Here is a 24,675-nt window from a genome sequence, read left to right as displayed (position 1 = left end):
ATTTTTGCAGTAGGTGCTGGAATAAATTCTGTCAATTAAAAAAGACCTAGATCATAGGCCTTTGTAATATTCTATAGAAAGTATGTCAAATTAGGTCATAACATATTTTCCATAGATTTGTAGGGACGGGACTAGGCATGGGTTAAAATGTTAAGTTTGTGGAGGGCCCTGAAGGTCTGGAGGGCCTTAAACAGTTGAGTTAATTTATGCCGTGGGCCGGCTTTAATGTGTTTGAAGATCCACTGGCTGATTACTTAATTGGGACTTAACAGAAATGCAAAAATTATTATTTATTTTTAATTATACTTTTTTGGTTCGATTTTACGACTCTATAGTTGTGTGTTTATGGATTGTCGGCTATGTTTTCCAGTAACATAATTATCCAGTAATGTTTTTACATTTCATGTCTACTTAAGATTTTTTAATACAAAAACACGGTAGGCTGCTGGTGGACTGGCCTGCTGCCCTGACCTCTGGGCTTAGCAACATTTCCTGGTATAGAAACTCTGTGAATGCCATGCATATTAGATGACGACGTACCATCCAGTATGGTACATCATCATCCAATATGGAGATGATCATGTTAACAGTCATTGCTATGTTTTGAGGATTACCCCTCAAAACAAATAAATGTTTGAGTGTCTCTTTACGAAACATAAAACAATATGTAAAAGTACAAAAATATACAAAAACACAAAATATGACATTATGTAACAAATATAACAAAATTCAAAATATAACATTAGTATTCGATGATGTTGGTCATTTTTAATACGTCTGTATTGGTCCACTATGTAAAACTATAGAGTATATGCAGAATGTTGGGTTGGGTTGGAAGGAGTGGATGATACTCCTCTACAATACTTTCTGTTAGTTAGTGTCAGCTCCAGCAACATAATAGTTCATGTCAAGTGGGGACATAAACTAATTCATAGACATTTGCTGTTGAAGATGCTTATTGAAATACACACCACACTAAACCCTCTTTGTGCACCTCCCAAGATGGTTTAGTTCATAGTTATAGTTACAAGATTTTATAGCAATACCCAATCAAGGATTACATATTATGCCTGTCCTCCTGCTGTTAGCAAACCTGTGACTTGGTTTGGGATCACTGTATCCTGAACACTTTATGACATGAAATTCTAAAAGCAAAACAATCAAAAATATGTTCTTATATCACTCTGACCATTAGCACTTTGGCTGATGTCATTAGTGTCTTGTATGAACATCAGTTGTCATGAGACAGTCTTACTGGATTAAGATTACATTATCATGTAAAATAAAAATTCATATTACCTGAAAAATATATGGCAACAATTATTGCACTCCAACTCCTTGGGAATAGGAAAATTGCCCACACTATTGCCCAATTGATATGTTGTGCAGCCCTAGCCTGCGTGTGTTGTGACTCTGGTCAGCCATGTTTTCCTTGAGTGCAGAGACTGCAGGATCTATTCTTGCTCAGTTATCTGTTCACCATAAACTGCCTGGCTACTACACCTCTGCCATTTGTGCTCCTCATACTGAGGTAATGAATTAACATTAGGATAATGAAGTTTGGCTTTAAAATAATCCAGAACCATGTCCATGTCTGCATCCTGATGAATGGAGAGGTAGAGTTTATCCCTCAGCCCTGATATGATGTCAACATTAACCGTACCCCCACACTGCTTTCATGCTAATTATATCAGCATGACACTCGGTTTTTATACCACGCTAAGCACTCAGACTGCTTGTACCATTCGCCCACTGTCACACACATGCCGTCAAACACCCTTTCATAGATTAGTAAACAATGTAGGGTTTAGAATAACAGGATTTGTTCTTTTTCAAATCACATTATTGAGTTGTGTGATTTCCATCTATTGACTTCTCTGACTGGAACAATAAACATCTGAAGTTGATTATCTTAATCTCATTTTATGACCTAATTTTGAAGATTGCAGAAGGTGAAACTAAGAAGTGCCAAAGAGCCGCACCCAGATGGTGTGTACAAAGAGACACTTTTATGACTTCTTGCCAAGACGTCATCTGCGGTTTACTCTCCCAGATTTGTGAACTGATGTCTGCAGAGTTTCTCTTTAGAACAACTCAGCATGTTGTTGCTGAATAGTTTGTTGATCATTCTTTGTTTGCTGTGTGTTTGGGGTTAACTTTTGAAATGGAAGCTTTTCTAGGGACATGCTTGTTCTTCTGGCACAGTCTGGATGGGTTAAAGCATTTTTGTCCCAGGAGGTCCTTTAAGACGTAGCTTGTGTTTATTCTGGAGCGATGCATTTCTTCAGATGGCAATAATTACTGAAGAAGGAGGTCGATCTTTTGACAGATTATCTGTCTCTTATTATACTGTTATGACATGTTGACAGTTTTAACAAATATGTAAAAAACATATTCTTTATGCATGGCCGATTTTGCAGTCTCCAGCAGAGCTGTGGGCTCTGCTCACTGAAGTCAGGTGGTGGACTCCTGGGTTATTTGTAGATTGTAGCTTTACTGTTAATGCATTTAATGGCAAACTGAGCTTTATGTTGTGGCCACAGTGGGAGTTTTTTAATTTGAACAGGAGAGCAGTGTTAATTTTCTGCAACTGACCTGTGGGAGGCAGCATTTTGCCAGGGTGACCAGCAGATAGCTGCAGATATCTGTATCAGTTTATAAAGGAAATGAATAGCATGTGATAATTTATATGACTTGCTCAGAGTGACAGCAATGTGGGAGAAAGCAACGCTGCCATGATGACACCAGTTGTAAAGCATAACACTTTCACTTTGAATAACTCGCATGATTATTCAAAGTGATCATGTGAGTTCATGCGAGTTCACTTTGAACAGAATTAAAAATGTTACAAATTAAATTAACAGCAAAGCTTATTAAAACAGTCGAGGAGAGCCAGCTGTAAGCCTTTCTGCAGACTCTTTCCTCAACAAATATCCTGAGCAGAAGCAAAATGGGTGAGCCGAAGTTTTGTTGCTGTAGACCAGGGGTGTCAAACTCCAATCCTCAAGGGCAGCTGTCCTGCAGTTTTTAGATGTGAAACGGGTACAAAACGCTGGAATGAAATGGCTTAATTACCTCCTTCTTGTGTAGATAAGTTCTCCAGAGCCCTGCTAATGACCTAATTATTCTATTCAGGTGTGGTGCAGCAGAGACTAATCTAAAAGTTGCAGGGCAGTGGCCCTCCAGGACTGGAGTTTGACACCTGTGCTGTAGACCTTTGTTAAACATGTCACATTAGAAAACTTTCAGCTTTGAGCTGGATGAGTTAACTGTACCTTAAACTCCTTTGGGATTTTCCCTCATGGAAATTGTACATTTCTAAAATTTTAATTGTAAAATTGTGAACCATAGTCAGAGGCCTTAGTCCTTGACATGACCATCATGGGTTCAAGTCCTGATCTGTTGACCTTTGCCACATGTCTTCGTCTTCTCTCACAACCCACTTTCCTGTCAGTCTTCTGTGAAATACAGGCCACCAGAGTCAAAAAAATATATAAAGAAAAAAAATTCTTCTGACACAAACTATTCATCTACAGAGCATTATTTTTGAACAAGCCGCCCAGAGACATTTCTTCCTCCAGGCTGCTCTCTGATGAACACATTGATCGCCTTACAGCCTGAGTAGCAATCATGTTGTATTAGAACAACGTGCCTTTAACAAAAGATTTAAAACATTTTTAGGTGTACAAACATGTAGGTAATATTCTTTTTAGAGATGTGCCAATCAGGTTTTTTCCTGCCGATTCTGATTCCGATCACCGATACTGATTACATAATTATTTTTCTTTAATCATAAGCACTACCGGTTACATTATGTGGAAAAAGGAATCATGAATTCACCTTAATTTAGACAAAAACTTGTTTTTAATAACTTTTTCCAAGATAAAACCAAAACAGGCATTGTGCAAATTGTACTGCGATCGGTAATACTATCTTTAACAGACTGAAAACATGAAGTCTCTGAAGAGGCTAAATAATGCAGAGTCAAAATAAAACCTCAACATTGCCAAAAAATTCAAGTATAAAACTTTACATTCAAAGGTAAATACAGGATCCATTACAATAACTAATCCTGAGTTACTGAATGAAAACTTCCTGATAGCATAGCGGCTAGCTGATTACTGCTAGTTCTGATTGGCTGTTTCTGACTGAGCGGAGCAATTATGCAGAACAGGAAGGAGGCAGAGGAGATCGATTATTTTTTCAGAGATTATCTGTCTCATGTTAGGACAGCGAAAGTTTTAATACGCATGTGAAATAAATTTTTTAAGTTAGATGCTGCAACTTTAAGCCGAGGTTCAGTGTGAGAGTCACTACCAGGTGGAGAAGAGCGGCTCAGTCTGTGAAATATTACTACCTTTAGCGCGTAGCAGCGGTTCAACAGCGAGAGCAGAATCGGCGTTTTACATCGCAGCTTGAAGACTTAAAAAATAATTTTGTGGGTTATTTGTTTAGCTTTCTGACCGTCATGCTAATCCGGATGAGTGTTTGTAGCTGTGCGCTGCTTTACCTGCTATCTGATCCTCCATATGTCTTTTTCACTGCAGTGAGCCTCGACGTAGCCAAACTCCGTCAAGTATGGCATTGTTTTTATGGCATATTAGATTTGTCGTGTTGATGCATTTTTACGTGCTTCAATTTTCCACCGCAACATGCAAACTTCCCCGTTCACTCAGTGCGTTATAGGATTTGTTGCTGCACGTTTGCAAAGTGTGAAGGAAAGAGGAGACCAGCTGCACAGGCAGACTGCGAAATGAGAAGCAGGTGATCGGTTTGTGTGATCGGCAACAAGAGACCGTGATCGGCGATCACCGATGATACACTTTTTCATGGAAATCGGTCGATTATGATCGGTGGCCGATCGATCGACACACCTCTAGTTCTTTTTTTTTTTTTTTTTCAATTGATGTCCTCTAAAGTTTGTATATTAATACTTAATGTGTGTGTAATGTGAGCATGTGAAACTGAACTCGGATATGTAGCACATGCACACAAACCTGGTCCGTAAAGCAGGTTGTGTGTGTGTGTGTGTGTGTGTGTGCGTGTGTGCGTGTTTGTGTACTTATTCATATGTCTTTAGGACCTTTTCTGGTGTAATCACCTACCTTCTTTTGGTCCTAACTTAGTGTGTCATATTAGGGTTTGGAATGTACTGATAATGGTCAGGGACTGGTTGGTTGCATGGTTAGTTATGAATCGAGTTACTAAAATTGTCAGTATTAAGAATATAAATGCAAACTTGTTTTTGTGAACTTATGTACAGTGGGGCAAAAAAGTATTTAGTCAGCCACCAATTGTGCAAGTTCTCCCACTTAAAAAGATGATAGAGGCCTGTAATTTTCATCATAGATGTACCTCAACTATGAGAGACAAAAGGAGAAAAAAAAAATCCAGAAAATCACATTTTCTGATTTTTAAAGAATTTATTTGCAAAATATGGTGGAAAATAAGTATTTGGTCAATAACAAAAGTTCATCTCAATACTTTGCTATATTCCCTTTGTTGGCAATGACAGATATCAAACGTTTTCTGTAAGTCTTCACAAGGTTCTCACACACTGTTGGTGGTATTTTGGCCCATTCCTCCATGCAGATCTTCTCTAGAGCTGTGATGTTCTGGGGTTGTCGCTGGACAACACGGACTTTCAACTCCCTCCACAGATTTTCTATGGGGTTGACATCTGGAGACTGGCTCGGCCACTCCAGGACCTTGAAATGTTTCTTACGAAGCCACTCCTTCGTTACCCGGGTGGTGTGTTTGGGATCATCGTCCTGCTGAAAGACCCAGCCACGTTTCACCTTCAATGCCCTTGTTGATGGAAGGAGGTTTTCACTCAAAATGTGACGATACATGGCCCCATTCATTCTTTCCTTTACACGGATCAGTCGTCCTGGTCCCTTAGCAGAAAAACAGCCCTAAAGCATGATGTTTCCACCCCCATGCTTCACAGTAGACATGGTGTTCTTTGGATGCAACTCAGCATTCATTCTCCTCCAAACACGACAATAGAGTTTTGACCAAAAAGTTCTACTTTGGTTTCATCTGACCATATGATATTCTCCCAGTCATCTTCTGGATCATCCAAATGCTCTCTAGCAAACTTGAGACGGGCCTTGACATGTACTGTCTTAAGCAGGGGGATACGTCTGGCACTGCAGGATTTGAGTCCCTGGCGGCGTAGTGTGTTACTGATGGTAGCCTTTGTTACTTTGGTCCCAGCTCTCTGCAGGTCATTCACTAGGTTCCCCCATGTGGTTCTGGATTTTTGCTCACCGTTCTTGTGATCATTTTGACCCCACGGGGTGTGATCTTGCGTGGAGCCCCAGATTGAGGGAGATTATCAGTGGTCTTGTAAGTCTTCCATTTTCTAATAATTGATCCCACAGTTGATGTCTTTACACCAAGCTGTTTACCTATTGCAGATTCAGTATTCCCAGCTAGGTGCAGGTTTATAATTTTGTTTCGGGTGTCCTTTGACAGCTCTCTAGTTTTGGCCATGGTGGAGTTTAGAGTGTGACTGTTTGAGGTTGTGGACAGGTGTGTTTTATACTGATAACGAGTTCAAATAGGTGCCATTAATACAGGTAACAAGTGGAGGACAGAGGAGCCTCTTACAGAAGAAGTTACACGGCTGTGAGAGCCTGAAATCTTGCTTGTTTGTAGCTGACCAAATACTTATTTTCCACCATATATTGCCAATAAATTCTTTAAAAATCTGAAAATGTGATTTTCTGGGGTTTTTTTTCTCCTTTTGTCTCATAGTTGAGGTATATATCTATGATAAAAATTACAGGCCTCTCATCTTTTTAAGTGGGAGAACTTGCACAATTGGTGACTGACTAAATACTTTTTTGCCCCACTGTATATTGTTTTATAAAAGCAGTTTTAGTGGTAACTCTATAAAATCACTAAGTAATATAAAAGCCCTCCATTTTTCATTTGGCAGCTTGTTTGAGTGTTTTGTCTGTACCAGTCTTCTGCCATTAGTTCACTATTGTTATGTAATACTTATCCTGGGATTGTATTTTCACATTTTAATCTAAGTGATAAATATACAGGCATGCTTGTTTGTGTGCATGTGTCACTAGCAGCAGGCATATTGTGGTTGTGTGTGTCTGTGTGTGTCTGTGTGTGTCTGTGTGTGTGTGTGTGTGTGTGTGTGTGTACATGTGCTTCTTTCAAGCCAGCAAACTTGCAATTTGAAACAGTAGTGGAATTTCTAGTCCACATGGAGTAGCAGGAGACGGAAACACGTGAGCCAGTTGACCTCAAACCATCTCTGAGTGGGGGAGGTGGAATGGCACAGCGGCAAAACGCTCAGTCTAGAGAAAGCTGAGGATGAAATGGGAAAGGGAGAAGAAGAGACGGCTGTGGACAAATGCTGAAAGGTTGAGAAATGCAGACAACTGTTGAGGCTGTGGGGAAAATGTCATGATGCAACAGTAGAGAGGGACAATAGCAACCAAAAACAGCAGGATTTGTTGGTGACATAACGTGCCCTCCATGTCATCATTTGAAACGAGGCCCCACAGCGTAGCGTTAGGAAGTCCTGTCTCCTCAAAGCGTGATGGATTTGCTTCAGAACCAACTGACTTTCTCATCATTGATCATTTCTCTCTTGATTGGGCTTGATTCTGAGCTCTATAGTCTGTGGCTGTCTCATTGATGTTTTCCTGCCTTCGCTCTGCTAAGGCTCCTGTGAACAGGACCAGGGTTTATGTGATGAAGCAGGCCTAGCAGGAGGGGATATGGCAGGGCTTGTGGCTCCTCCTCCATTCAACACAGACAAACTGCTCTCAGTTCAGCCACTTTAAAAAGAGCTAGAGGTAGTCTGGTTTTAATTAAAGCGCTCAACAATCCTCCCTTTGTCTTTTGGCTTTCTCACAGTCACGTGTGAGTGTGTGTGACCATCATTACACCCCAAGTTTTGGTGACTGTTGTTTAGATGAAAGGGTGAGTCGAGGCTGCTTGTCCAGTCACGGTATTGTCCACAGGAGGAAGTTCCTATCTGTCCCAATTACCTCACTTCCTCTGCCAGTCTTTGTACTTGGTTCTAACAGAGTGATGGGCAAATGAAAGTACACAGATATTCACTAAACATAAGCAATAATACTAAACATTCAACAATCGCATGGCTGTTTCCATGGTACAAACTTCCATAAAGGACATAAGCATTTCTTCTTATTTACTGTTTTGCGATTCAGGAAAGTAACATGTTTCAATTTTAGTTTCTCTAAACAGCTGCTGAATTTCTCCCCTTGCTTTTCCCTACAAAATCTTGTCATATTGTGATTGATAACATATTCTTCTCCATTGAAAAGAACCCTGAGCCTTAAAGAGTTTGCATTACTATCAGAAATAATGAGCCTGTATAAAGTTTAAATTGAGACAATATGACACCCATTGTATTGGCCTGCTTGTAATTTGCGCAACATGAGCAAGAGGCAGCAAAAACAGTCAGCAGTTTGTTCTAGGGGAGCAAACTGCTGACTGTTTTTGCTGCTACTTCAAACATAAAATTTGAATCAACGAGCATTTCTGTAAACCTCCCTTCAGTCCATCTCCAAACAGTATCAGAGGGTGCTAGGCCAGGGGAATATGAATGATGGTGTAAAGGCAGTAATCTACTGGTACAAAGGATATGTTGTAAATAAATCTCAGGCCTCTGAAAAGTATGTTTACTTCCATGCACTCAGTGCTTGGTTGGACTTTCTGTTGCATGAATTACTGCATTAGAAAAGTTATCTGTGGTGTCTTTGTTTATTTGATTGAAGCATGCATCAGCATGTACATCAGTACAGACATGGAGTGGAACAGCGGGAGTGTTTCTATGTTTCGATCATGCGCCTAAACTTTGTCCTCTGACTACAGAGCTACCGGGAATGAATTGAGAAAATGACTCTGTTCATTGCTTATCATTGTAAGACAGAATGAGGTGATTGGAAAATAATTTAGGAGATAAAAGCTGTAAGCAAGCAGTTCGAAACACAGACCTGCTTTTCACTCCACCCTTTGTCTATTCCTTTCTATGGTTTGTTGTGAAGATTATGATTTTTGTTTTGTTACCACATCAGCAGCAGAATGTTTTGGCATATTCACTGACCCATGATGCATCCGTCAGTGCTCTTAGTCCTGTTAGAAGAACCTATGTCATCCTACAATGTCTTTCTCTATGGAGTGTTTGCATCATCCAGCTTAAAATACAATAAAGCGTTTTTTACATACTTTGTCCAAAATCATCATTATTTTAGCATTTTTATCGTGCTGTGATTTAAAAAGATAATCCAGGAGAAAGACTCCATTTCCCCATTCATTCTTCCACTGTCTAAATGAAAATCTGCCTGTCTGGAGCTGTAAGAGAGCCCACACTATGATGTTCCAACCTACAAACTTCACTTTGGACTTGCGGCTTTTGTTTTGATGTGGTGTGATTCTTGTGGTGTCCCCCCCCCCCAAAAAAAAAAAAAAAGTGTGCAAAGAGGTGATTGAGGTTGAGGTTGTAAGTGTTCCTGTTTTCATAGAACAAAAACTGTGCCTGCTGCTTCCAGGCGTTTCTGAATCTCTCTCTGGTTGCTCCTTGGCTCTTGGCAACAGGTTGCATTGACTTCCATGTTGGAGACTTTATCATGGGCTCCTCATGAGCTGCTCTTGCCTGTTATCGCCGACGTGACGTTGGGTCGCCATATTAGAGAGGTTGACTTCTCCTTTCAGTGTTATACATTTGGCAGTCACAATGAAATATCAGCACATTTAATCAATCAAAACTCGCTAAATACTAAACAGATTTCAAATTTTTTGATGGAAACCTTATTCAAACATCTATCATAGATACATGTACAGGAACATTTGTTTTTTAAAGTATTTTTGAATTGGATTGATACATTCAGCATATCTAAATATTCTTAGTGGGGATGTGACGGCCCTGGGCCTTGTAGGCTGGTCTTGTTGTCCCTCTTTGTGCTCCTCCCATTTGCAGGTGTGCCTGATCGGGTGATTGGAGTGCAGGATACTTAAAGCTGGCTGTCTCCGTCTTTCAGCGGCGGCTGGGTGGCTTGTCACTGATCGTTGGTGGTTTGTCGCCTATGGCCCTCAGCGTCCATCCTGCAGAGGCAATGGTAGTTGCCAGGCCCCAGCTCCCCGTCTTTTGCACTTTTGAGTTTCTTTTGTTTTGATAGTTGTTTGTGTTAATAAACATTTACTTTATTTCACTTTAACCATGGTATGGTTTCATGTTTTTGTTATGACATTGAGCCAGTCGTAACAAATGGGGGCTCGTCCAAAGCAAGAATTCCTACAGTTTGTAAACTTGATGGTTTGAATGCGTGATGTTTTGTCATTCATCTTTTTTCGTGTTTGTAGGAGTGAGCACTGACGTCACCATTTGGGTGTGACACGTTTTTTTTGGCCGGCTTGTTTTGGGCAGCTGTGGCGTATTTGGTAGGTTGGTTCAATATGCAGGTGAGTGAAATGTTTTTTGAGCTTGTGCATCAGTGTTGGTTCTATTTTAGTGACTGTGTCTCCTGCTAGGCTAAGAGGTGCTGTCGCTTTAGACTTCACCTGTTTATTTTGATAGTGTCGTGGGGGTTTGCGGTTAGCGTTCACTGTGCGAGCAGTGATCTCGGGGGCAGTCCGTAAGATTAATTTCTTACTGGTTTGGTGCTTAATAAACCCGCCGCCGATCCACGTGAAGAGCCAGGAATCAGTTTATCAGGTGAGTCGTGGCAGGCAGGTAAAGTATAGTGGGGACATGGTTACTTTGGACCCATTGTGCACTTGTTTCAATTTGTTTTCACTTCACGCTGTAGTTGGCGCTTAGCTGGCGTTTTTTCTTTCTGTGATGTGATTAATTTTCGTCCTGAAAATGGAGTTTGACCTGGAAAGTTTTGTAGCTGATCCCTCTTTGGAGAAGTTTAATAGTACTACTAAAAACGATCTCATAGCCATTGCTGCTCATTTTAACATACCTGTGGTTAAACAAGAGAAAAAGGGGGTTATTAAAGGACGTTTATACGCCGCATTGGTTGAGCAAGAGGTTTTGCCACCTCCCGCACCAAACACACAGGGTGAAGTTGGGCCGTTTTACCCTGAAGTGCGTAAAATGGAATTGGAATTGGAGATGCGTCGTTTGGAGCTGCAACATCAAGTTGAAATGCGCAAACTGGAATTGGAGGCAGTTGCGAAACGCGACTCAGCGCGCGGTTCTGCTGATCAGGACAGCGGTCTGGCAGGGGCCCAGTTTGACATTAATAAATGCATTCGTTTGATTCCACCGTTTTCAGAGTCGGATGTGGACAAGTATTTTGTCTTGTTTGAGCGTGTGGCTAAGACACTCAAGTGGCCTAAGGATGTTTGGCCATTGCTTTTGCAGTGTGTATTTACGGGTAAAGCACAGGAAGCCTATGCCTCGCTGTCACCTGGTGACAGCCTAAATTATGATAAAGTGAAGAGTGCAGTGGAAAAGGCTTACGAACTTGTACCCGAGGCATATAGACAAAAATTTCGCCGCTTTAAAAAATCCGACAATCAGAGTTGCACGGAATTTGGGCGTGTAAAAACCGCTTTGTTTGATCGGTGGTGCGCTGCACAGGAGGTAAAAAACTTTGATCAGCTCCGCGATCTACTTTTGCTGGAGGAGTTTAAAAACGGGTTGCCGGAAAACATAGCAACTTACATCAATGAGCAGAAAGCTAAGACCGTGTCTGAAGCTGCAGTGTTGGCAGACGAATACGTTCTGACGCATAAGGATTTTTCAGATCAGGTTGGTTTCAGACAATCTTTTGGGCGAAGCGAGTACCGCATTGATCGGGTTGATGTCGCTGAGCTAAATGAGGCCAGACGATTTAAAAGTCCGGTTGTTCGGGATGATCGGGTTTGTCATTATTGTCACAAACGCGGACACATTAAGGCGGATTGTTATCAGCTTAAAGCTGAAATGCAAAGGTTTGAGACTGCTCCTAAAGGTGTTGGTTTGGCTGCACCGGTGCAGAATCATCTAAAGGACGCGAAGAACGTTCAGCGTTCTGAAGTAGGCGTCTCCTATCTGCCGTTTATTCGTGATGGGTATGTGTCACTGCCAAGCAGCACGGAGAAGGTTCCAGTTAAGATCCTTAGGGATACTGGCGCGTTTGACTCTTTCATTAGAGCTGATGTTTTGCCGTTCTCGGTTGAATCTGAGACAGGTGCCTGTGTTCCGATGCGAGGAATGGGATTAAACGTCTTGTTTGTTCCATTACATAAAGTATATCTCGACTGTGAACTATTTACGGGTGACGCACAGTTGGCTGTGCGCCCTGCTTTGCCGATTGACGGAGTCTCTGTGATTTTAGGTAACGGTTTAGCTGGGACACATTTGTGGGCGGAGACTGTGCAGTTGGATGGACTTGTTAAGTCGGAGCCGATTAAACGAGTCATTTCTCAGACTGACGAGAATAACAGGGAATTCCAGGATGTTTTTACCGCATGCGCAGTTACTCGAGCCATGATGCGTGCTCAGAGCGGGAAAGAGGAAAAATGTGTGAAAAAAATGACTCTTCCATTGTCCAGTTTTCCCATGTCTCTGTCTCGCAGCGAGTTCGTGGCGGAGCAGCAAGCTGATGCTTCTCTCAAGAATCTCTTCGATCAGGTGCGCCCGCTGAGTGAAATCACGGATGGTGCATGTGGCTACTTCCTGCAGGACTCGTTGTTGGTGAGGAAATGGTTACCCCATGCTGACATTGTGGGTGAGCCAGTATTTCAAATAGTGGTTCCCACTAAACTCCGCTCCGCAGTGTTCAAAGTTGCTCATGACGAGTCGGGCCATTCTGGAGTACGTAAAACGTATGACCGGGTGCTCAGACATTTTTTCTGGCCGCGTATTAAAAAGGACGTATCGTCTTACATTAAGATGTGTCATGTCTGTCAGCTCATTGCTAAACCCAATCAGACTTTGAAACCGTTCCCATTACGCCCAATTGTTGCCGCATCTGAGCCGTTTGAGCACTTAATAATTGATTGCGTTGGCCCGTTACCTCGCTCAAAGGCTGGGTCATTATATCTGCTCACTGTGATATGTCAAACTACACGTTATCCAGCAGCCTATCCATTACGGTCAATGACTGCTAGGTCAGTTGTACGTGCGCTCACTCAGTTTTTTTCGGTGTTTGGCATCCCTAAAGTCATACAATCTGACCAAGGAACGAATTTTTCATCACATTTGTTCAGTCAGGTTTTGAAGCAGTTACGGATCCGACACAGTAAAGCAACAGCGTATCATCCAGAGAGTCAGGGGCCGTTAGCGTGCTTCCACCAGTCTCTGAAGTCTCTCCTGCGAGCTTACTGTACAGAACTGGCGGGCGACTGGGAGGAAGGTTTGCCGTGGCTGATGCTGGCCGCCAGGGAGGTAACCCAGGAAAGCACCGGGTTTAGCCCAAACGAACTGGTTTTTGCGCACAACGTTAAGGGTCCGTTGGCTGTGGTAGCGCACGGGCTTAAAGAATCCGTTCCACCGACAAACTTGTGGGATTATGTAAATGGTTTCAGAAGACGCTTGTATCTGGCGCGGGATCTTGCTAAAGAGAGGCTGACTGAAGCGCAGAGGAAAATGAAAAGTCTGTTTGATCGCCGTGCTGAGGTTCGCTCATTTCTGCCTGGTGATCAAGTGTTAGCTTTGTGTCCAGTCATGACTTCTCCTTTTCAGGCTAAATTTTCTGGTCCATATACGGTCCTGGAGAGGGTTTCCGACCAGAACTATTTAATATCAATGCCAGAGCGGAGAAAGAAAAACCAGTTGTGTCATGTTAACACGTTAAAAGCATATTATGCTCATGACGTTTTATTTCAGCCTCATGGCGTTACCCCGGTGTGTACCGTAAACAGCCTTGATGGAGGCAGCGAGACCTTCAGCACCACGGATAGCGTAGTGTCACCTGTGAGGAATGACGGCGGTACAGATGAGTTGGACAGCGTTCTGATTCATGGGCGTCTTAACATGGATATTCAATACATTAAAGGGAAAAGCAATGTAAAAGCCGATGCGTTATCTCGCGCTCTAGTTTAGTAGTTTGTTTTGTGCTCTTTTCTCTTTATTTCCTTTTCTTGTCCTTAAAAGAGCTTCTGAGTGCACCAGTTGCTGGTTTGGAAAGTGGAGTAGGGAGAAGAGAACCTGGGCATTACATATCTACTTTGCTAAGTACGACTGGTGAAAATGGTGGCTGTGTTTGTTTACGCACGGTGAGTTAGGCAGGAGCAGGGTTCCTTGTAGGAACCTGCTTTTTATGGGTGGGGGTGTGACGGCCCTGGGCCTTGTAGGCTGGTCTTGTTGTCCCTCTTTGTGCTCCTCCCATTTGCAGGTGTGCCTGATCGGGTGATTGGAGTGCAGGATACTTAAAGCTGGCTGTCTCCGTCTTTCAGCGGCGGCTGGGTGGCTTGTCACTGATCGTTGGTGGTTTGTCGCCTATGGCCCTCAGCGTCCATCCTGCAGAGGCAATGGTAGTTGCCAGGCCCCAGCTCCCCGTCTTTTGCACTTTTGAGTTTCTTTTGTTTTGATAGTTGTTTGTGTTAATAAACATTTACTTTATTTCACTTTAACCATGGTATGGTTTCATGTTTTTGTTATGACATTGAGCCAGTCGTAACAGGGGAAAATAGAATAAGAATAGAATATTCAGATTTTATTTATGATGAGCATTTTACAAAGCACACAGCCACTCTGTTTTTTTAAGATATAAATTTATTTACTAATATGAATGTATATTTTTATATAAATATACTAATTCAAAATAATACAAATATACTTTCAGTTGGTCTGAGTATGAAAGGTTTAAGCGAATACAATCGTCCTGAAGCCACTTGGCTGTGCTTTGACTGCTCAGCTTTGGGTGAAGGATGGGAGATCCTCAAGGCTAAGGCCTTAGTTCAGCAAGGATGCAGTTGTAAAAAGAGATAACTTGTTTTGAGTACACCATTTATTTTAAGGTATTCCGGGTTTCCCCCCTGGCGCCCTGCCAGGCTTATAATCCACTGGGGGAAACGCTGGTAGTAGTAGAGACCAACTTTAAAATGACCAGCATTAATAAAGTGTGCTTTATTTCTGAATTTGGCTTGTATTTTAAATCTTTTAGATTTTGATATCATGTACCCACTAAACGTAATTTAAAACAGGATGACATAAAAAAAATTAAGTCTGCAGACCCAGGTCCCTGATCTGGCAAATGTGCAGATGAATTGGAAGATGTTGCAGACAAACAGCTAACCTCAAAGCCTTCAGCAGCTTTTAGAAAACCTACTGTAGCTTTGTTTTCTTTGTCCCCGACCTCTGGATCTATCCTTGGAGCTGCTGAGGTTTGTAGAAAACCTTTCAGGTTGTGCAGAAATCACTGTTTATCCTCACCAAACTGGAGAACCAAGTTTGGATGCTTTTCACCAAATCTGGTGAAAAGCATCCACCAGATTTGCTTTTTACCAAATCTGGTGAAAAGCATCCAAAACCTTGAAAAACTTTGTAGAACTAATTTGACATTAATCAGACACTCTGCCATGTTTGTTGTTGGTGTGGTAGCTCAGCCAGCCAGCCAAAAACGCTAGCTCCATGCATAGACATGTTACATGGCTATGCATGTAACATGCATAGACACAGACATACTGCTGTAGAGTGTTGGCGGGGGACTCTTGACAAACAGGAAAATGTATAACCATAAAATTAATCTTTTGACTAAAATTCTCTATTGCCATCAATAAAGTCATTATAGATGTCATCAGTTACATTGATAAGTATGACGACACTTGTTGTCTACTACTATAATGGAAAGACTACCTTCTAAACTTTAAAAAGTTTGTCCTTCTAGATTTTTTTTGTGTATTCACAAACATAGCCTTCCATGGTTCTGGCCTTTCTGGGCCAAACGTAAATGGGCCTTTTATGTTTGGAAGTCAGAGTTGCACTGTGAGGTTTGGCTCTTAAAAGCTATATAATTAAGTTGGAACTAAAGTTAAACTCAACTGTGATTAGCGTTAAAAAGCCAGCAAAAAGCGCTGCACTCCGTGCCTGTCTCTCAGATGCTGGCATGCTGCTTTGATTCTTTCATTCTAATACCTGGAGGAACTGTGTCTGCTGAGCTCATCATATGAGCGTCTTCTCATTATAAAGGTCCCAAGAACAGTTGTAAATGGAGGAGCATTGCCATGCTGAGGAGGGTGTGTGCGAAAAAGTTGGAGCCTCTGAAAAAGACATTTAAGCAGACATTTGCAAGGCATCAAATTATAAAGTCAAATTTCTTTTAAATCCTGTTTGATATATACAGCATTTTTATAACAACTGAAGGTAACAGGTACTTGATTGTGCTACAAAATGGCACTGCGGACATCCAGAGAAAGAAATCCTCCTAAAGTAGTAACAAATATCAACAGTTTAAACTAGAGGAGTAGAGTTCAGAAATGCTAACACACAATAAAAGGGATTTATATTTTAAGGACATTTTCAGCCTTTTTGTTTGTGGTTTCAAATGAAGGTGAAGTCCACTAAGGACATGACTAAATGTTATACTTAAGTAATTTAAGGCATGTTGGCAAAAAATTTACTCACTCAGCTGAATAATGTGATGGCAGTAATAACACATGAGGCCCCTCTACTATGCAGTGCATAGTGAAGTAATGGAAAGAAAGCTGAATGGACTCCATTGGGGTCTGGAACATAGAAGGTACAGAGGAGATGAGTAAGAAACTAATTTCTTCAAGTGCTTCCAGTCTTGTCTCCTGCTATGAAATGTGAGAAGCTTATTGTGTGTCCTTTGGTGTGTGTTAGTGTAGGTTTGTGCTCACACACAACCAGCCCGGACTGTAAAACAACACTTGGTGTTAACTTAGTGGTGTTAATTAACATAAACGGAGAGGCTAAAACGCACCTGCAGGGAGAGTCGCATAACATACAGGTAATGGTAGAAACTTATAACACCCTGAGTATGTAAAATATGGGCTGGGGGTCTGCATCGTCTGCAGTGCAAAGAGCCCTTTGTACCCTCAATGCAGCGAAAATACCCCATTTGGAGACGCCACATGTTCCATTACAGTCTTTTGAAAAAGACAGCTTCTCATTTTTTGATGAATATCTACTATGTCATTTTTAAAGAGCCAACATTTTATTTGTCATGTTTTAAGATAATATACAAACCAACATAAGCCTTTTTTGTAAAAAAAAAAAAAAAAAAATCTACATCGTCTTCTATAAGATAGTTGTAGAAAATTATATAAAAGATGAGCACATAGTTTCCAAACCTAATGACAAGAAAAGTATCACATTTCCACAAATACAACTAATTTTATTTAATTTTTTATCGTCTTAGCTAAATTCCTAAAGGGCAACTGTAGAAAATCCAAAGAGCCACTTGCAGCTTTGGAACCACAGGTTGCAGATGGTAAGATTTATCCTGACAGTCATCTGTAAAGACTGCATTTATACCACAAGACCTGACCCATTTGTAGTTGTATCCAGGATGTTTGGATCTCCTAAGTTTGTATACTCAGTTATTGGTTGGAAGGCTGGCCAATTATGAGGCAGTCCATAAATTCTTAAAATATTGTCCATTTGCCATGTCTTCGCATACCTGTCTGGTTTCCAGGGAGGTGAATCTGAAAGCAGCGCAGCGTTGCAGTCAATGTGTTGAAGTTGTGACATTCAGCCTGCAGCTAAGACAGGCAGGGAAGAGCTCAAAGTCAGCAGCTTAATGTTGTCACCTGTATCAGGAAACTACTCACTTTAAGGTTGTGTGTGAGCATGAAGTAGAACACACCTGCAAACAAAAACCCAACAACAATTAACCTTTAGCTCCAGTCAGATGTTCATTCATAATAATTTAACAGTTTAATAGTTGACTAATAATGCCATCCCTAAAATCCAAACCTGCTCAGTTTAAATTGAGTTGGAAAAAAAAACAAGAAATCTGAGATGATGTTCACCTTCAGGACTCGGCTGTAGTGATTTCCTGAGCATCTGCAGACAGTGTTTACATATTCATATTTACATCTGACTAACTGAAATTCAGAAAACGAGTTTGCACTGATAAAAATTTGTGAATTAAGGCACAGCATTTCTATCACAGGTTATTGTAGTACGTTGAAATCCCTGCCTTTTACATTTTGGACACATGGCAGTTTTTTTTGCTTTGTTTTGCTTTTTTTTTAGCAGTTTGGTCATTAACTGATTGTGATATCTGTTGGTTTCTAAAGATGGCAGGCCTTTCTTTATCCCTGCCCAGGACAGAGGGATTAATAAAATCCATGTATGCCTGCGTTGTGCAAGCAGCCATACAGCATGGGCTAGACGAGAGGGATTTTCCCATACTGCTTCTGCTGCGGCTGCCCTAGATTCCAAACAATTGTCTCAATACAACTCTGCTATTATTAGAGCTGTATTATCAGGAGAGATGGACTGAGAGGAAAAAGGAAGGTTAATCAGACAAGGATATAAAAGTGTTAGGGGAGAGACATGCACTTGTTTCTCTAGCTGTGACCTTTTCTTAAAACTCCTCCTTTTCTCTTTGATTAGTGCAGATCTAAATAAGTTGCTTTATCAGACCGAGTTACAGAAATGAGTCAGATTGCCATTTGACACTTTAGAAACAGGAATGAGAAGTGATTACATCTCTGCTACTGTTTGTTGGATATGAAGTCTTATCACTGCGGTGAAGCCGAGCAGAGTGGGACGGTCAGTCAGTCTGCCTGCTGTTGGCTCGTCTCCAGCAGCACAGAGTTTATTTTGCTGATCAAAGTCAATGACTCAACTTGTTGCTGTAATCTCATCATACGTCTACACCGCCATGCTATTTTTGGACCTGTTCTTATGCCCCCCTTCCCACCCTGTCTGGATCACACACCCCTTGAGGAAATAAATTAGTAGTGTTTGAGCGACAGAGATATCACTCCTATTGGTTTCCTTAAGCTCCATCTCTGTCTTGCTGGTCATTTCTCTACCATTTCTGTTTATTCTGTTTGTCTCTCATGGGGGGTTTCTCCCAGATCTCCACACCCTCACACATCCTCACCATGTGGATCAGTCCTGTCATGTGGCTTTCCCAGAGAGAACCGACCCTGTGGAAGAAGGAATGTCTCTTCATTCCGTCATTGGGTATTACTTCAGCTCATTGTGTTACTCACACCTAGTGAGCCTACATAACGGAGCTCCTCCTGCAAATGGTCCCAGTTCTCTACAAGGGTTGGTGTTAAAGGGGCAGTATTTTTTTAAACTTTTTTGAGTGTTACATCATGTAATGTTATCCCCTCACCAAAATTTACTTGAAGGGTTTACTTGATTCTTTCGTGCATTTTTAAGAAATCCTCTAATCTCCCATGGCAATCATTCCTCCGTGCAAAACACCGACCTATAGCTGCCTTCAGGATGTAGCTCCTCCTCAGAGCTGCAGAGCGCAAGCTTCTAAGCTTCTGCCTCACGGAGCAGTCCCTAGCCCCTCAACCCCGTCCCCCCACTCAGCTCCTCCAGACTAGCCAGCAGACATTTGCAAACACCTGGTGGAACTTTGCATCAGATGTAGCTCATTATTTATAGGAGCTACTTTTATGTGTAACTCCAGTAAAAATGTTGTCAAAGGATTAATAGAGGAGCCATGTTGTAATGACTTCCTGACGGCAGAGTTCCAGACAGAGCAGGTATTTTTAAAGAGACAAAGGCCCAATTTAAAATGTGTTAAATTGTGAAGTAAAAACTTGTATTTGATGTATACAGCACTGAACTATACAACTGAAATTAACATAGTAACTTTATTGTGCTATAAAATTCAAATATGTGACGGAAAAAAAAATAATACTGCCTCTTAAAGAATAAGAGGAGTAAAGAAGTATCTGCTGTGGCTGCAGCTCTATGCAGTGCATTGACCTACTTAAACTGTGATGAGTGATATCAGAAGCTGTTGCATTTAAAATGTCTTATGGCATAAAAACCACCACCTTTCCATATTATGCTCTTCTCTTCTGAAATGAAGCTATGTGGAAAAATTAAATATGTAAATAGTATAAAGTTTGTGAAAACATTTGAATTACTCCTGCCAAACAGGCAGATGGAACTAACACAGGACATTTTCAAACAATTTACTGGTGTAAATTGTAGAGGTGTGCCGATCGATCGGTCACCGATCATAATCGGCCGATTTTCGTGAAAAAGTGCATGATCGGTGATCGGCGATCATTGGTTCTTGTTGCCCATACCGATCACCTGCATCTCATTTCGCAGCCTGCCTGTGCAGCTGGTCTCATCTTTCCTTCACACTGTGCAAACGCGCAGCAATAAATCCGATGTGGAACTATAACGCACTGAGCGACTGGGGAAGTTGGCGTGTTGCGGCGGAAAATTGAAGCACGTCAAAATGCATCAACACAACGAAGCTAATACGACATAAAAACAATGCCATACTGGACGGAGTTTGACTATATTGAGGCTCACTGCAGTAAAAAAGACATACGGAGGATCAGATAGCAGGTAAAGCAGCGCACAGCTACAAACACTCACCCGGATTAGCATGACGGTCAGAAAGCTAAACAAATAACCCGCAAAATGATTATTTATAATATTATTTATTATTTATAATAATTATTATTAATAAGTCTTCGAGCTGCGATGTAAGATGCTGGTTCTGCTCTCACTGTTGAACCACTGCTACGCGCTACAGGTAGTAATATTTCACATACGGAGCCGCTTCTGATCCACCTGGTAGTGACTCTCACACCAAACCTCTGCTTAAAGCTGCAGCATCTAACCTAAAAAAATACATTTTACATATGTATTAAAACTTTCGCTGTCCTAACATGAGACAGATAATCTCTAAAAAACATAATCGATCTCCTCCCTGCTCTGCATAATTACTCCGCTCAGTCAGAAACAGCCACTCAGAACTAGCAGTAATCAGCTAGCCGCTATGCTATCAGGAAGTTTTCATTCAGTAACTCTGGATTGATTATTGTAATGGAACCTGTATTTGCCTTTGAATGTTAAGTTTTATACTTGAATTTTTTTGGCAATGTTGAGCTTTTATTTTGGCTCTTTGCATTATTTAGCCTCTTCAGAGCCTTTATATGTTATCAGTCTGTTAAAGATAGTATTACAGATAGCAGTACAATTTGCAGAATGCCTGTTTTGTTAAGTTTTCTTCTTCTTGGAAAAAAAAGTTTTTGTCTAAATTAAGGTGACTTCATGGTTCCTTTTTACACATAATGTAACCGGTAGTGTTCATGATAAAAAATAAAAAAAACTATGTGATCGGTATTGGTGATCGGTATCGGCGATCGGCCCTCATGGGTGATCGGTATCGGCAGGAAAAAACCTGATTGTCACATCTCTAGTAAATTGTATTGATTTGCATTTTTCACTCTGTGCTGTAAAGTCTGTAGATATAAATTCTATATACGTGTGGTTGTATGTGCATGTATAGGAGTATAATAGCCAAGCATTAATAGCTTAAATAATTTTATTATAATCTATTAAATTAAAACTCAATTGAGGCTTAAGCATTGTGCATCTGACACACATTAATAAATATTACTTTAATCTCTTTTTTGCTTTTGATCTGTTTGTTCTGCGGTTGAAAAATCTCATAGCTGAAGTCCATGAAGCTGCTCTCTGTTGGTCACCGCAGTGTGCCCAGCATTGAGTGTGTTGATGGTGATCTGGGCTGGATTGCCTTTCCTCTTACAGGTATTCCAAAACTCTGAAATGGGTTTGGTTATATTTCATTATGTGTGCAGCAGCAGTGGCTTCTTCTGCTTTGGTTCCACCATTGCATCATAATCATCTCGGCTTGGATGTGGTGCAGAGTGCACCGATGTGAAATCATGCAGCTGATGGAAATGCACAGACCTGTTTAGGAAAGCTGTTGCCATGGATACAGATTTAAATCCTAAACGATTCAGCTCCCATCTGTCACCTATCGTCTCTGCTCCCAGACCAGCACAACTACTACAGACTTTAGTCATAACTATGGATTCACTGATCCATGTTTTTCACTTCTGATACCGATACATATATCTGAGGTTTCTGTATCCGATACTGATCGGATACAGAAGAACAGTGCTGAATTGACTTACATTTTTTTTTTAAACACAGACAAATGTACCGAATTACAAATTTATTGAAAACTCTGCTCTAGTATGGCACACTTAAACACCCCTAAAAATGTAAAATAAATAAGTAAATAAAAATCAAAACTTGTATTTGCTCAGTTAGTAGGGGTGCACAAATAGCATTTTCTGGCCGATTGCTGATTATTCGTTTTTAAAAAACCTGACCTGCCGATTCAAAATTTGATTCTGATTTTGTTTTGTCTGAAATGTTGCTACATATAGCAAGAGAGTTACTGATTTGGTAACAGTGAAATGACTATTGTTAATTGCAAACATGCAGACATGACCTGGCAGGCTGGTCAGTCAATCAGATTCTCACAGCAGAGCAGAAGAGGGCAAAGGTTGATTTTTAGACCTTTGCTGAGGAAGATCAGATTAGTGGATAAGATCGGCATGCAAGTATCAGCCGACCACCGATGTCCCATAGTTAAAGAAATCCACACCGACAAATCAGCTGGCTGATACATTGGTGCACCCCTATCAGTTAGTGCAATTATAACATCCAGCGTAAAATAAATAATAATAAAGAAATGAACTGCAACAAACCTTTGAAATGATTCAGGAATTCTGAAAAATTTCTGGAACTGTTTTTGAGCATTTGGTTTACATTAAAGGTGGCGGGGCGCTTCGAGGGTCTAGCGTGGCGCAATTTGAACCGTTTGGAGTGCTTTGAATGTTTGACACGTCGAGCACGTCCAATGCGTCTGACACTCCACATAGACTCAGACGTACCTGATGCCCAAAATGCATTTGGTGAGGTATACTGTAATTGTAATATACTTAATATACTGTAATATACTTGAAGCATCAGACCTGTTTGGTGTGAACATTTTACCCTCCACTGCTGCAGCAGTTCTTGTCAAGTTTTGTATCAGATCAAGCTGATTTTTCACATTTCTCAAGATCAGGCTTAAGCATCACTGGCAGGTTTTTGCTTAAGAATGCTAACATTTCTGCTCTCTTGGCTGTTGGTCTGGTTTGCTTTTCATCCAGGATGATGGAGGTTGTGCTGAACAGCCGTTCACTTTCGACTCTCTGTGCAGAGATGCATCAAGCACAGAGGTGTGCTGGCAGCAAGGCCAGGAAAACGCAGGTGGTTGACTCCCCAGTATTTGTATCTGTGGCAGGAATGGTTTCCTCTGTGAAATATCCATCCAGCTGTACAGCAGTGCTAGAGCTGCTTGCAGTGCTAGAGTGGATTTTCCTCACACTCACCCGAATTTTGTCACATTTTTTTTCATGAAGCTGCTGCTCCTTCTGGTGGCTCTAAAGCCTTGGCTGCGCCATCAGCAGTCCTCAAGTCTTCCTCCAGCTCCTTGGCTAGTTTATGATTCCAACAGTTGACTGAGTGCACTGGTGAGAAATCAGAAAAAAATAAATAGACTCAAAAAGTAATACTTCTTGAGGTAAAAAAAAATTATATATAGATCACATTTGCCGATTATGTGATAATGTCACCTATAAGCTATTACTGTTGTGTCTAAGGTGGGTATATTTATCTGCCCAAATCTCTATTACAGTTACATAATGTTTGTCACAAGGACGGAAAAATAACATACAAAAACATCAAAGTATTTCACCATGCTGGTAATTTATTGAGCTAACCAGTCCTGTAATATGAATTACAGGACTGAGCTGTCTTTGTATCGCGGTCCAGCACAAAGTTCATACAGAGGTTCATCTTCCACGGTGCTAAAGTGTTTGTCAACAGCTGCTAAGACGGTCTTTTCACGGTCGTGGTTCCAGCATCAGCCTCGGTTTCCGTAGAGAGGCGTTTGAGAACGGTGATGCTACGGTAGAGGCTGTAGCTGTGCTCACCTTCCTTGTAAACTCTTCAAACGGTTCAACGGACGTCATTACTTTCTCAATCAAGGCCCACTGGTTGTTGGTGGCTGCAGAGGGCAGCTCATGGTCAGCAGAATAAAGTAGACTGCTGGTTTCTATTCAGTCAGACTTGGCCATGTGGTTTCTGTTTTGACCTCTTGTTGCAGCCGGTGAGGTTGCATGTTCACCTCTAAATGGATATCTTGCTACCGTGAATATGCTAGAGGAGAATGTTTAAAGTGTCCAACAATTTGTCTTGAGGCTGAAGTTGGTTCCTGATTGCAGCTTCAGCGTTGGGAAGTGGCTAAAGGGCAATTCCACCTAATTCTTCACTACCTTTAGCATCTTCCCTCTGCTCTAATTAAAAAAACTACAACACCTAGACTCCTCAACCTTGGACTAGATTATTCTCAGCTAACAGTAGAATACTTAAAACTAAGTTTGTGATATGTGAAACCTTTATTTGATTTGTGGAACTTCAGTAAGGGGTGATTTCAGCACTTTTTAAGCATCTGGACCACACTAGAACTGCTCCAGCTAGAGAACTACAACACTTCAAACTCAAACAACACTTCAACTCTTCAAACCTGGACTAGATTATTCTCTTACTGGCTAAATAATTTGAGCAGGATGAAAAGAAAAGTCAGAATAGGCAAATTTGCATCCTAGTTAAAACAATCCAGAGTTACTGAATGAAAACTTCCTGATAGCATGGCGGCTAGCTGATTACTGCTAGTTCTGAGTGGCTGTTTC

The 24,675-nt window shown here is 41.2% G+C and overlaps 1 protein-coding gene across 5 annotated transcripts in view; it reads left to right on the top strand.

Annotated features, from left to right (window-relative positions):
• jmjd1cb (jumonji domain containing 1Cb) overlaps window positions 1-24,675 on the top strand; it is a 180,195-nt gene that overhangs the window by 33,254 nt on the left and 122,266 nt on the right. The gene's annotated exons all lie outside the window — the stretch shown is intronic.

The sequence above is a fragment of the Poecilia reticulata genome, chromosome 19, assembly GCF_904066995.2.
Source record: "Poecilia reticulata chromosome 19, P_reticulata-male-v2, whole genome shotgun sequence".
Lineage (NCBI taxonomy): Eukaryota > Metazoa > Chordata > Actinopteri > Cyprinodontiformes > Poeciliidae > Poecilia > Poecilia reticulata.
Note: the sequence above shows the minus strand (reverse complement) of the source record. Positions and strands in the feature narration are given on the sequence as shown.